Raw genomic sequence first — 14,041 nt, forward strand, 5'->3', positions numbered from 1 at the left:
AAACAGTCGTCACCAAGCCACTCTTTAATAGCTCACTCATGATCAACAATAGAATAGATTTCCTTAAAAAAAATATTGTCTTTCAACAACCAACTTCCTGACACAAAATTATTGTTTTGATGCATATCAGTGATAACCACTTGAATAACATCTTAGCAACATCTTAGTTATGCTACTAATGGATTTCAGTGCTGTATTCGACATGGTCGATTATAATCCCATACTATATTGGCTGAAAAGCTCAGTAGTACTTTCAGACAGTACTTAAATGATTTTTGTCCTATCTTAAAGACATGGACATCTTTGTATACAGGCAACTATGAATCTGAGTAAACCAGTAAAACCTGTGGAGTTCCCCAAGGCTTGGTCTTGGGGCCTCTGCTGTTCAACATTTACAAGCTTGAACTCGCTCAAATTCTGAAAAGCAATAAAGTATCAAACAGTGTGTTAGAAACCAACAACCAAGCTAAAAATCTATAGTCGTGGATTCTGACCTGAATTTTAAAAAATCGCATTAAGGCAGTTGTGAGGTCAGACTATTATCACTATTATCACTATCAAAGATTAAATGACTGATGTCTCAGTAGGATTTCAAAAGTCTTGTCGATCCTTTTTATCTATCTAAGTATTGAATGGTTTAGGGCCAAAATACATTTAGTACCAGTACCTGACTCATTTTGAACCAGCCTTCAGTTCATTAGACAGGTTTACTTTCTATTCCCAAAGCCTGAACTAAACATGGAGAGGCAGCATTCAGTTTTTATTCTTCTCAAATGTGGAACAGAAAACTGCAGGGCTGCTGAAATCCTCAGCTGTTTTATATCAAAGTTAGAAAACTTTATTTGGTGCTGCTTATTGAAACAATAATACATTTACTTCAGCACAGTATGATCCTAAGATTGTGAGTGTTTTTTGCGTCAAGTAAATGTCATACAGTAGGTAATATGCATTGATTTTGACCAGTAGAATATTTAGAGAAAAAATGAAATTAACTAAAATGGTACAGAGGTGGGTTAATACTATTATAACATTATTTCAAACAGGAATCTGAAATGCTGATTGTAATGATTTCAAAGATATGTCAGCAAAATGATGAGTAGAGTATATTGACTTCAGCAATGAATGCATGAAAAACATTGGAATGTTTGAAAACACTCTTCCTTAGAAAATCATCGAGTTGAATGTTTCAACAGCAGTTTCACACATGAGCCAAACCTGGATCTCCAGGGTAATGGTCTAATGAATTATTCAGGTTTTCTCTTTTCAGCTTTCTTATGTGGACTCTGTTGCTCATTCATAAAATAACAGTTGCTTTAGGCATTAAATGCAGCTGCAGCCAGTGTGTCACATCACCAGAGGGCCATTAAAGGACTTATTATGTATATCTCAGATTCTACTAAACTTTGACAAAACTACTTGATTTAATACTGCTGATGCATGCAATTATGGTTAAGCATAAAAATATCACAGTTAATTTATCTCCTGCCACTATAATGAATATTTCTTAGTCTCAGATTGGTAGATAATAGAAACTGTGCATGTTCAGGGTAAATTATTATAAAATGTTATACTTTTATATATATCACAGGTAACTTTAGGACAGTTGTGATCTGGTTCAGAATTATTCTTGGTTAAATATTATTTTCAGAGTAACAACCTCTGCTCTACGACATGATAAACTATTATTGAATGAAGGGTACTGTACAGACGTCTTCATTTTTCTGCTTATAATAAACCAGCAAAGCTGAAACCCAACACACTCGTCCGTGAGATGCGTCTGCTGTTGTCATGCCAGCTGGCAGGCAGTCCTCACTGTTCAATCATCTCGCTGAATGGCATTTTGATAAGAGTTTTGAGTTGACCTGCATTACCATATTTCTTGCTGGGTGTTCTGACGGCCTGTATTACTCTTTGGGATGTTGTGCCTGCCCTCCAGGTGGTTTCAACGTTATCTAGGCCCAGCCAGGCTCATGCAGGAGAGCTATAAATGAGCATTGAGAAATACGATAGCCCATGTGTGGCCATACACTACCTTTACTCTCATAAATAAAACATAAGGGAGTGGGTTGTTCGCATAAGAAGTGTATGTGGGTTTTATTGTGTCCATGTGTCTGTATTTATCAATATTCACTTATTTTCTTGCAGTAGCCTCCATTTATGGGTTATAATGGCACGACCTGGGTCTGACGGCATTGACTATGGTATGCAGCATATTACATTATGAAATGATTGACAAGTATCATAAATTCCGACTTTATTGAAAATAGAAGACAGAAAAACATTATGAAAGTGAGATATTTCATAAAAAATACCCTTTTTTTAAATTTGATTGTATAAACACATCTGGGAAAATTTGGGGCTTGGACAACAAAAGACTAAATGGCAAGATAAAAACAAAAATCCCTGGAGAAACATTTTGCTGCTAGTAATTCTAACTAACAATATGTCAGGGACATGATTGGGTATAAAAAGAGAACCTCGACAGGCGGGGTATCTCAGAAATAAAGAAGGGAGAAGTTGACCAGTCAGTGAAAAATAAACGTCTACAAATTGTACAAATGTTATCATCTATTTTCGATCAGGATTTGTTGTTTTAAACACCATATTAATCAGGTTTGTAAAACAGCGTTTTTCCATCTCCGTAAAAGATTAGGAACATCCTCTCGCAGAGTGATCCGGAAAAACTAATTCACGTGTTTGTATCTTCTAGGCTAGATTACTGCAATGCTCTTTTGTGCAGGTTTACTCATAGTTCTTGTGAGTATCCAAATGTAGACTTGGAGGACGGTCTTCTGCTATCAGTCACCATTACTATGGAACCAATTTCCAATCTGGGTTAAGGAGGCTGACACCACCTCCACCTTTAAAACCAAACTTAAAATGTTTGTGTTTAGTAAAGCCTATAAGTGTAAACTCTAGTGTGTTAGGGCCAGTGGTCAGAGCTGCAGCTATAGGAAAAGAATAGAGCAGCTTGTCTTAAACATAGCTTCCTTGTAGATATGTTGTTGGAGGCCTACGCAACACGGGGACACCAAGATGATCCACCGAACGGTGCTCATTACCTCTCTTTCTCTCCTCTTCTTCTCTTTCCTTTTTTCAGATCAACCTTCAGTTATTAATTAGAAGTACGTCATCACCATAATTGTTCTCCATTTTTCTTGTAGTTTGTTGTGCTGGTCTGCCCCCTCCTTTTATCTTCTGTGCATGTTTGCAGGCCAGAGCTTCAGGAGCTGCATGCTGCCCCGCCGCTCCCCCACTGGCCATCCCACTGCTTGCTTCCATCTGTCCGTATAAATGTCTGGTAGATGCCTGCTGACATCCTGGCCTGCAGTCCCACCCTCTGACCACCTCAGTGTCTGCTGTCTACATCTGTTTTATATAGTCATCCCTGTATTTCACCAGTTAGCCATGTGTCTGTGTCTCTCTTTTCTCTGTTCTTCAGTTTCTCTGTCTGTTCTCTCTTTTCCTGCTCTGCCCAGTTGCCCTCCGGCAGGAGCCCCCCCCCCCCCTTATGAGCCTGGGTGTTGAACTGACTAGTGAGAGTCAGTGGAGGCAGGGAAGGCCGTGCCTCACCCGTCATCCGGGAAAGAAAAAATATCTTGTTAATTAAATGGTTATATTTATCCAGTGATTTGCCCTATAAAGTTATTTTCCATCTAACTATCAGTTTTAGATTATTTTTTTATCCAAAAATCACAGCATTTTCACGTTTACTGTTCAAATACTGAGAGCGGTGAGGCAGCAGCCTGATGAGCCTCACCATGGATGCCCAATGACTCGGCCAACTGTGCTGGCATGCTATGCAGGGAGACCGTATTGCTGTCTCTCTGTATGTCGCTGTTAAAATGTTCAAACACTTTTTCCATATGAACTAAATTTACATAGTTTAGCTGATGTATATAATGAACAGTTTTTTTGTCAACTGTAAGTGTCTGTAACGTGTTTCTTGTGTTGAGCAATCATAAAACAGCTTCGTAGAGGCTCCAAGTAAGAAATGCAGTTCTCCTGCTTCCCAGTAGGGGGCAGTCGTGATCCCAGTGATTTTTTTTCTTTAGACTTTCGGCAGAATAAGTGACAGCAAGCTACGATCTACAGTTAATAAATCAAATTCAGACGTAGCCTACGTTTATTTTTTCCACTTGTCTAACCTATCTTTTGAAATTGAGGACTTCATTTATAAGTAAAGGTAAGACCATAATAACGTTTCTTTTAATTAAATGTGCTTTTTATGTGCTACAGTTTGTGTGCATAAAGAAAACGTATATGATATTTTAAACATAACCCGTTAACTGCTGCCAATCAAATAGTGAATAAGCTACTCTGTAGGGTTCCTGTCAGTAAATCCGATTGTGATGAAGTCCACGAACATCGCTGCACGTCACTCCTGGGGACCCATTTGGAGTCCAGACCTTTTGCCACCTGGAGACGTGGCAGATCATGAAACAAAAAAATACAGCAAAGAAGACCCCTGATAGGATTTGAGCAGATCAAATATCCGACATATCCGATAACAGACAAGTAAGCACAACATTCCTTTTCACCAAACTCCAGCAACCAGTCTCATTACGGGACGGCAGTAGCTCAGGTGGTAGAGCGGGTCGTCCAATGATCGGAAGGTCGGCGGTTCGAATCCCGCTCTATCCCAGTTTGCTGTCGTAGTGTCCTTGGGCAAGACACCTTACCCACCTTGCCCCGTGTGAATGTGTGTGAATGTGTATGAATGTTGGTGGTGGTCGAAGGGGCCGTTAGGCGCGATATGGCAGCCACGCTTCCGTCAGTCTGCCCCAGGGCAGCTGTGGCTACAAACGTAGCTTACCACCACTGGTGAGAATGTGTATGTATGAATAATGATTTCTGTAAAGCGCTCTGGGTGCCTAGAAGGGCGCTATATAAATCCAAGTCATTATTATTATTATTAGTTCAACGATATTATATGATCTGTTTGTTAAAATAATACCATATTCAAAATTACCTCTGCTTTTTAGCTAACACCATGACAACCTCTCATTTTTCAATATGTGTGATGTTTTCTGGGTTCTTTCGTGAATAAATATTTGCAAATCATTGCATTCTTAATTCAAATTCACATTTTACACAGTACTGGAGATCTTTTTTTCTCCATCTCTCAGTGACCTACATGAGGTATCCTTCTTCAACTTTGTGCTGCCCTTCTAGAGATAAACAGCTTACCTTTGGCACATTTTAATAAGCATTAAGTACCCTACTGTCCCACTTTTCAAATCCATTAATTTGATAAGTGAGATGATTTCTCACTTTGCGATCATTCTGGACAATTAAATGGAGAATAGGGTCTGTCTTGTGGGCTTTTCAGTGCTAATTACATAGAACTGTTTGACTTAATACCATAATACTCTGTTGAAATGAGCCCTTGTTGCCCAGAGGCATTGACGATGCATTGACAGAGTATTAACACAAGAATCATGTCTGTCTGGAGGGCTTTATTAAGTGCCAGTTATGTAGAGATGTTTGGCTCTATATCTAATACCTTATTGAAATGAGCCACAGCTGGCAGAGCTATCGCTATTGTATTTGGTCTTTGTTTCATTCTGAGTCACAGGCTTTACTATTGCTGATAAAATGCTGACTGGGAGAACTGAGCACTAATGTGATTTTTGTGAAGACCAGCTGATTACCCTTTCAAAAATAATGAAGAGTGCTTGGGTTTGTTAAAATAATATAATTGTATTCCTAGAGGTGTCCTGTGGGTGGTTATTTATGATTGGAGGAATGTTACATTCAGGTCAAAAGCTTTATGATTGGAGGTTATATTACAAAACATTTGGGGTTCCAGTATAACTGAAGGAAAGGTTTACAACAATTCAAACTTATTATGGGTAAGTGCTGGGCTTTTTCGATGTATTATACTTGTTTTATATTTATCTATGTACTTTATAATGTGTAAAATATCAAATATATTTTTAATATGAAGTGTGTTTGGTTTGAAAATTAATCTGAAAAAGTGATTGTTTGCATTGAGCAACTTACGGTTTGGAATAAGCGTTCCTCCTTTATTCAGTTTTGTCTGAGTTCACTTTATGTTGTCTGATTCTAGTGGTCCCCAGGGTGAACAAAAGGGCAGTAAGACTTAATTCAAAATTTAGTCAACCTGAACAGAGCCAAGGCCTGGATTCTGTAGCAAAAGTACTGGTGTTGCAAAGTAACTTCAGGTTCAACTCTGTGCTGTCAGTGTCACAAAGCTGGTTCACTGGATTGTATCACGGCAGCTAATACTAAAGCATGTCAAGCCTAAGGACAAGGGATCAACACATGTACACATGTCCCTCCTGTGTGAAGGGATCACAAGTGGGCAGCTCGAAGCACATCTGTTCACACATGGCATTAACAGCTGTCTCCACATCCGTCTTCAGAGGCAATTTGTTGTTTTTTATCTGCAGACAGCAGCAATACACAAAATGGTGCATTGTCACTGGGGACGAGAAGAAGAACACCCTTCCTGTATGTGGGAATTGCTTTCAAGCTTCATTAAAAAAGATGAACTGAATAGTGTCAATAGGAAAAATACACAAAAACATAAATCATTTTAGAATCATATCTCAGGGAAACCTCAAATAAATCCTTGATGCTTTTACAGCTGTATTAAAGAGACTGTCCAGTTGTGATCACATCACTCAGGATGGATTTAATACCAGGTGTCAAGGGGTCCTAAAGAACAGCCTCTCAACCATTTCATTCTCTTAGAAAAATAAAAGGGAAAAAAATAATTAAAACTGTATTTAAAAAAAGATATTAATTTGTGGACAATGAAATGGGCTCCTTAGTCTCTCTTCTGTTCTGTGACTTTCCCTTTCAGTGAGAATCATGATCAGCGTCTAAGCAGAAGGGGATGTTCATGCAGCCTCAAATACAGTAGACATTAATGCAGTAGATAAAGCTAACTTTAATTCTTCTGGGGTTTTATTTGTTGTTTTTTTAAAACAACCCTAAAACCATAAAGATGTCTCTACCAATCTCTTGCGAAACCTTTAAACCCACATGTCCACTGTCAGATACTCACCCAGCTGAACCAAATCCTGCATGATATACATTCATATTCATATCACATCCATCGTATTTAATTCTTTTACACTAATTCAAATATTTGGGACCACCAAAACCCCTTTTACAAAAGGACTTTAAAGCTCAGATGACAGGAAATGCACTCGGACGTTGACAAAAAACTCCCTGACTGGGTTGAATTGATATAAAATCATTTGTTTTTTACATGAATAGTATTTGAAACAGAAAATGTAGGATCTGTCGAAACAAGTGTATATTTTCAAGTGCTTTAATAGGCTACACCCCCAGCGCATTCATTTAGCTGTAATTGTTAATCTTTAACTCTACTCTCTTTTATGGTGGGGCATTGATATTGATGAGCTAATTAATTTAAGCTTTTGTCCTGTCAGCAATATTTTCCCCAGGTTTCCTGAATGCTTTCACTGCCACTGCTATGTTCCTTCCAAATAATACGGAAATTCTTATCTTTGTTGATTATAGTTTGTACGTTTTGTTAGAAAATTTCACCTCTAGATCCACTGCATCATTTCCTACTACCGTGTACAGCAAGCCTTATTACATGACCTCATGCATATATTAAAAAAAAACAGTAGCGATGCAAATTAACCTTTCCTTCACGGTTAAGTTGAGTTAGGCCAGATCTTCGGCAGGAACCCAAGTTATAATCAACCCGTTCCATACTGTCTAAACATTGAAGAACAAAAAAATATCTTTTAAAAAACCTGAAGGAAACATATTGCTGTTTGATCTTTTTCTCTGTCACTCTGTTGTTTTATCTTCTTCCTTTATTCAGCCATTACCTCTACCATTATTTCCACTGTGGCTCTCTGAGCTATATTTCATGTAATAGCCGTCATTATGGACAAATAGATATATCTTTACTGACTTTACTGATCCCAGACTGAAAATTAGGTTACAGCAGCAATAGGGAATGAAATAAAAAGATTTGGGAAATGAAAAAAGGGATAACCCAAAAGAAAACAGGGGTATAAACATATGAAAGACAAATGAAGTCATAATGTAGAGCTGTTCTTATACTGATAGCAGTCATTACTCCAATAACTTGTTATTGTTTAATAAACGCAATCCCAATTATTCTTTGTTGTTCTAAAACTCACAGGGAGCTATGCAGCACAGGCTAGCAGCTCCCGGTTTTGAGTCACCAAGTAGAGAAGACGTGTCATGTGATTTGTTGGCTAGAGCTAGCTATCAAGCATCATCATTATGTTGGCAATGTGGTGTTATTTTCAGACTGGAAAATGGCAGCAGGAAAACTGCAACTCCTTGACTATCTGAAGACCATGACACACCTTGACGATTTGGCCTGTGCTACGCAGACAGATTAAAAATATGGTGAAAAGGCTGGTGGACGTTGAAAAAGTTATGGGTCGGTTTTGCATAAGTTGAGAGCACAATTGAGCACGCTGGCATACGTCGGCGACAAATTGTGTGCTCATACATCCGGAAGTAAAGTGCTGTCATCCCATTAATTTGTTAATATACATAAATCCATCTACCGATACTGGATCAAAAATAATCATTAGTGTCGCTTCAACATGCATCTACTTAAACTGTGTGTTCCATGCTTATCAACGTTTAAACCCCCTAGCTTGAAATGTTTAGATATTATATAATTTATATTTCTGTTGCATTCATTTTGATCAAATTAGAACAAATGATGGTATTTAATGATGGGATGTATGTATCCATGAAGGGATTACATACCTCAAAACAGTTACGCTGAATGAACACTGAATAAGGCGTATCACAAGATTGTGGATGTAATTACACTAATATGTAATAAAAAAAAAGGTGCCCTATTTTGATTCTCTTGACTTTCAAGGGTTCGCAATGGACTTAAACTCCAACATAATTTACAGGCCCAACTGTCATTTGCAGAAGTACAAGATTAAGTATGCAGTAAATAAATGTTTTGAAAGAGCAGGCATACAAGGAAATAACTACAGTTGCAGACTGGTCCTCTAAACACCAAGGGCAGATCGGCCCAGACCATGTATTTATTCTCATGTGACGTAAGCCTCACCCTTCTTAGACATACTTGATTTCAAAAGAACAATCCTCCAATTGTTTCTGTTCTTGTGGCAAATTACTGACAGTAAAGTGTAAAAACAACGTTATTGTGGTGCTTGATCAATAGGATTAGGGATCTAAATTGCATAAAATGGCACCTTCAACCAAATGAGATGTTGCTTCAACTTTTGCTCTTGTTTTGTAAGCCTTTGCCTTGTGCTGTCTGAACTCAAAAGGTCATGAGCTTTGTTTTTGAGCTGTACCACCAGAATTGTTTCACTGTATTTTGATGCGTCAGTTTCCCTTATTTTCAATCAATGTTAAAGAATTCTATAAAAATCTTATTGGAAAACATATAAATAAAATAGCAGAACAGCTTTTTGTGCCGAGATCTGTCTCTTCAGATGGGCAGCGGATACAACACACCACCGGCTTATGAGACCTGACTGACCGGGGTTCAGACCCACTACTGGTTGTTGCTGCTTGCGTCCAAACACCAAGAACGAACAAAGACCCGTAAATAAATAAAAAAAATAAAAAATAAAAAATAAAATACGATATATATATATATATATATATATATATATATATATATATATATTAGGGCTGTCAAACGATTAATTTTTTTAATCGCGATTAATCGCATGTTGTCCATAGTTAACTTGCGATTAATCACACATATTAATCGCTGTTCTAAATTACCTTTAAGTGTTTTTTTTATGTTTTTAATACTGTTAACAACATGAGAAAGGGCAAATATGCTTGCTTTATACCAATGTTTATTCTACTTTCCAAAAAAAAAGCTTTTGACCTGAATGTAACATTCCTTCATAAATACAAACACAATTTAGTCCCCAACTTTACACTTGTAAAGACTAACTTAAGATTTTTTTTTTTTAAGCAGCTCAATGTAAAACAATGAACCATATGCATCACAAACATTGTACAAGAAGTGCATTGGTCTGTTAAATTTTCCATGTGATTATGTCTAACCTCATATGGAAGAAAATAAAAGGCTGCGCTGCGCTCTCTGGTATTTGAGACTCGACGTACTTTGATGGTAATTAATTTCAAATCGACAGTACATGCAAATAACTTTAGTCTTGTCCAGCGAACCATCTGGCATCTTTTTGAAAGTGAAGTAGCCATTATTAACGCGTTAACTTTGACAGCCCTAATACGATATATATATATATATATATATATATATATATATATATATATATATATATATATATATATATATATATATATATATATATATATATATATATATATATATATATATATGTATATTATACAGTATATTAAAACATATTATATACATATATTATATACATATATTATATGCATATATTATATATTAAAAATGCATATATATGCCTTAGGTTTTTACCAACTTGGTATTAACCCTTAATATATATTCAGACAAAAAAAAAAAAAAAAACAAGAACCGTATTGAACAGCTGGATAAGTAGAAGCAGCACAGCCATCACTCAAACGCCATTTCCTTCTCACACGATGGGCCAACAAGGTCTCATGTGGTATTGATGGATGTTTCCCCTGAACTGTCATGGCAAACTTCAAAGTCTATGTTCAACAAAAACATTTTGATTTGTGCTTTTAAATGCTCCTCAGAATGACTCACAGTGGCCTTTTTCCTTTGATATTGTTCAGTGTGTTTGATGGCACTGTATCAGTAACTTCTATGATCACATCTTAGTGAAAAACAAACACTTAAAAGGCTGTTTTTGGTTAAACATTTGAGCGTTTTAGTCACCTGGGATTCTGATTGCTTGTCAAAAAGTGAGCAGCATGTGATGAAAACTCCCAGTGGAGGCACATTTTTAATGACTGAAACTTTTATGTGAAGGTTTCTGACTCAAATCACTCAAAAAGGAAGCGGCACTGTCGCTACTCAGGTATTCACTTTGTGGAGAGGCTTTAGTAGCAGTCAAACTAAATGCATTTGAATTTTCAAATAACCCAGGTAACTATCAAACTGGTTTGTACACAAAGTTAACTGGAGGTTCGTGCGACCAGAAATGGGACGGCACGTCTTGTGGTTTGTTTCTGTCTTGGATCATGATTCAGTTCATAAAATCAATTTCACAGCGCATTACGGCAGCATCCTGTGCATGATTAGGCTGAATGTCATTCTGGGGAATGATTTGTCACGCTCAGACACGCTAGCATTCCCCGTGTACTGTACCTGCAGTCCTCATTTTTATCGCATTTGCCCTCTGAAAGGCGGTATTAGCATGAAAGGCTTGCACTGGGTCTCCTGGGAGAGCAGGCTGGCACTGATGCAGATGACAGCAGCAGCTTCTTTCACACTCCATACTGTTGACAGACGTGGAAATATTTCAGCAGACAACATTCACGCCTGTTTATTCCCCCCAAAAGTCATCTGTACGTGTGACTGACTTGTTTTGAAAATGGTTGTTGTTTTGACAGATTTTGGGGATGCCAGTGACTCTTCCCTGCATGCTGTGCCACCCGTGCTGCAAGCGTGCACGGTACACAACTTAAAGTGTAGTCGCTGCACAGAGCTATCCTTGCTCGGCTTCCTAAAGCTGCACGTTTCTGATTAAAACAGAGACAAATACCCACCCAGATGTTACAAAACTACCTGCTGTCAATTTAGAGTAATCGTCTATCCTGAACACGGATGATTGTGGAACGTCGGAGGAAACCTTCACCCAGTGAGGATCCTCAAAGTCACAGGGACGGCACTGAGGCGTCTTTGATAAGATGAATAAAGGTATTATCTAAGTTGAGTTTGTTTTTTCAAAACTAATTAATGGGAAGGAGCCAAAATTAACACAAAAAACAAACAAGTATTGATTTGGAGAAGTTTTCATTTGAGAGTATTGATCCCTCCCTGTCATGACGCTAATTAGTGTTTGACTTTGGCGTCCTGCCTTTAAAAAAAAAAAAAAAAAAAAAGGGCCAAACTGGCTGTCAGAACATTGCTTTGAGTTGGGAGTAACAGCTTTATTTTAAACTATATATACATCCATAATGAGAGAGGGGATAAATAAGAGGTTTTACTGATTAACATAATTATTTGAAAAAGAAAGCCGCCCACTGAAACCTTTTATCCAGTGAAGAAACTAAAAACATTGCATTTCTGAGGTTATACCTTCGATTCAATACAATACAGCTTCATTAGCAACTTGAAGGATTTCTGTTCAAAATTCTACCAACTTCCAAAATTTCACAAATGCTTTTGTTTTGACGGTTAATAAAGCATCCTGTAAAGTAAATAACTGGGTGGCAACAGCTTCTATTAGTTTCTGAGTGATTTGAGCCTGAAAACGTCACATGAAGGTTTCAGTCATTTAAACACGTGCCTCCTCCGGGAGTTGTCATAGCATGCTGTTCATTTTTTGACAAGCAATCTGAATCACAGGCTGACTAAAGCTTACAAATGTTTAATCGAGAATGGTCAGAGATGTGCCTTTGGTGCGTTTGTTTCTCACTGAGCTGTAATCACACTCGTCAGTCGTACCACTGCCATCAAATACTCAAAGTCAAAAGTAACTCAAAGGCTTGGTTCAAGGCAATCTGACTTCCTGTTCTTTTGTTCTTGAAGTTTCACCGACCAGTCATATCCATCCAATTGGGGAAAATTCTCTCATAAAATGGGTCTGGTATCCCTCCTTTTTTTTCTGTGGTTTAAACCAGTGATGAACGTACCTGAATATTTGCAACTGGATATTGATTTTATGCATTGACTCAGAGGAGCATCTAAGAGCCGCTGTTCAAAACAAGTAAGATGGTTGTCATCATTTGCTTTGTTGGGGGTGTCCAGAGACTGATGCTCTTCCATCGGATCCAGAAGAACCAGACTAATTCTTAACATCAAAAAGTGAAGGGATTAAGATGGCAGGTCAGTCTGCACATAGGAGTGCATGTCTGAGCTTCAGAAAGGCTGAAGATGTCCCCATCCCTGCTCCGCCACCCCAACTCCACATGTACAGAGTGCTGCCATCAGTCACTTTATTGCACGTATTTTATTTCTACAAGTTATTTGAACTCTTTTTCGTTACAGTTTTGTCTTATGCCTATACTCTGTGGGCACAGGGATACACAAACACAAGTATTCACATATATGGCCAATTCAGAATCACCAACTTACCTACATATATTTTAGATTGTGGGATAAGGCTGAAGCACCGAGAGAAAATCCACGCAAGCACGAGGAGAACATGCAAACTACACACAGAAAGACTCCTGCCGAGAATCGAATCAGGAACCCTCTTGCTGTGAGGCAACAGAGCGAGCCATCAAGCCACCGTGCGGCCTCTGTAAATTAAGTTGTCCTTGTAATTCACAACATATTCTTATATTTCTTTTTATTAAGGCTATTCTTTTTACCATGGATGTGAGAAAAAACACTATTTCAATCCTCCGTCAGTCTTGCGCATACAAGTAGAATTGACAATAGAGCTGACTTGGAAGAGCGTAGAGCCGTGATGATGGCAAGTCGGGAGTGCTGACAAAGTTTTCTTTTCCACCAAGACATGCCTGAAGACATGGAGCGCATTGTGGACAGCCCCCTGCTCAGCGGTCATAAAGAAAGCTGCCAGACTCAAAGGAGGAAGGTTAACAGCTTTGTAACGACATTTTTTTTGTGGTGGAGCATCTCTGCACTCCAGATATTGAACTGTTGTCCACGAGTTTCCATCCATGTTTTCTGTTTGAGTGTGATGTTATCAGCAACAGCCCAGAGCGTTAATGGAGACATCTGGGAATTTAAGCCATGTCTCACTCTCTCTTCTACATTTCTACTCATCTATAATCAGTTTATACGGCAACAAATTTGGAGATTGACAAAGTATTGTTCAAGTCATTTTCTGCTGAAGTCAGTTCACTTCTATTTAGTTGAGTTATTTTGCACAAAGCCAGTTCACAATAAACTCGGTGTACTTTAGAGAAGTCAAACCAGTTCAATACCGGCTCATAA

Source organism: Cololabis saira, chromosome 22 (genome assembly GCF_033807715.1).
Source record: "Cololabis saira isolate AMF1-May2022 chromosome 22, fColSai1.1, whole genome shotgun sequence".
Taxonomy (NCBI): domain Eukaryota; kingdom Metazoa; phylum Chordata; class Actinopteri; order Beloniformes; family Belonidae; genus Cololabis; species Cololabis saira.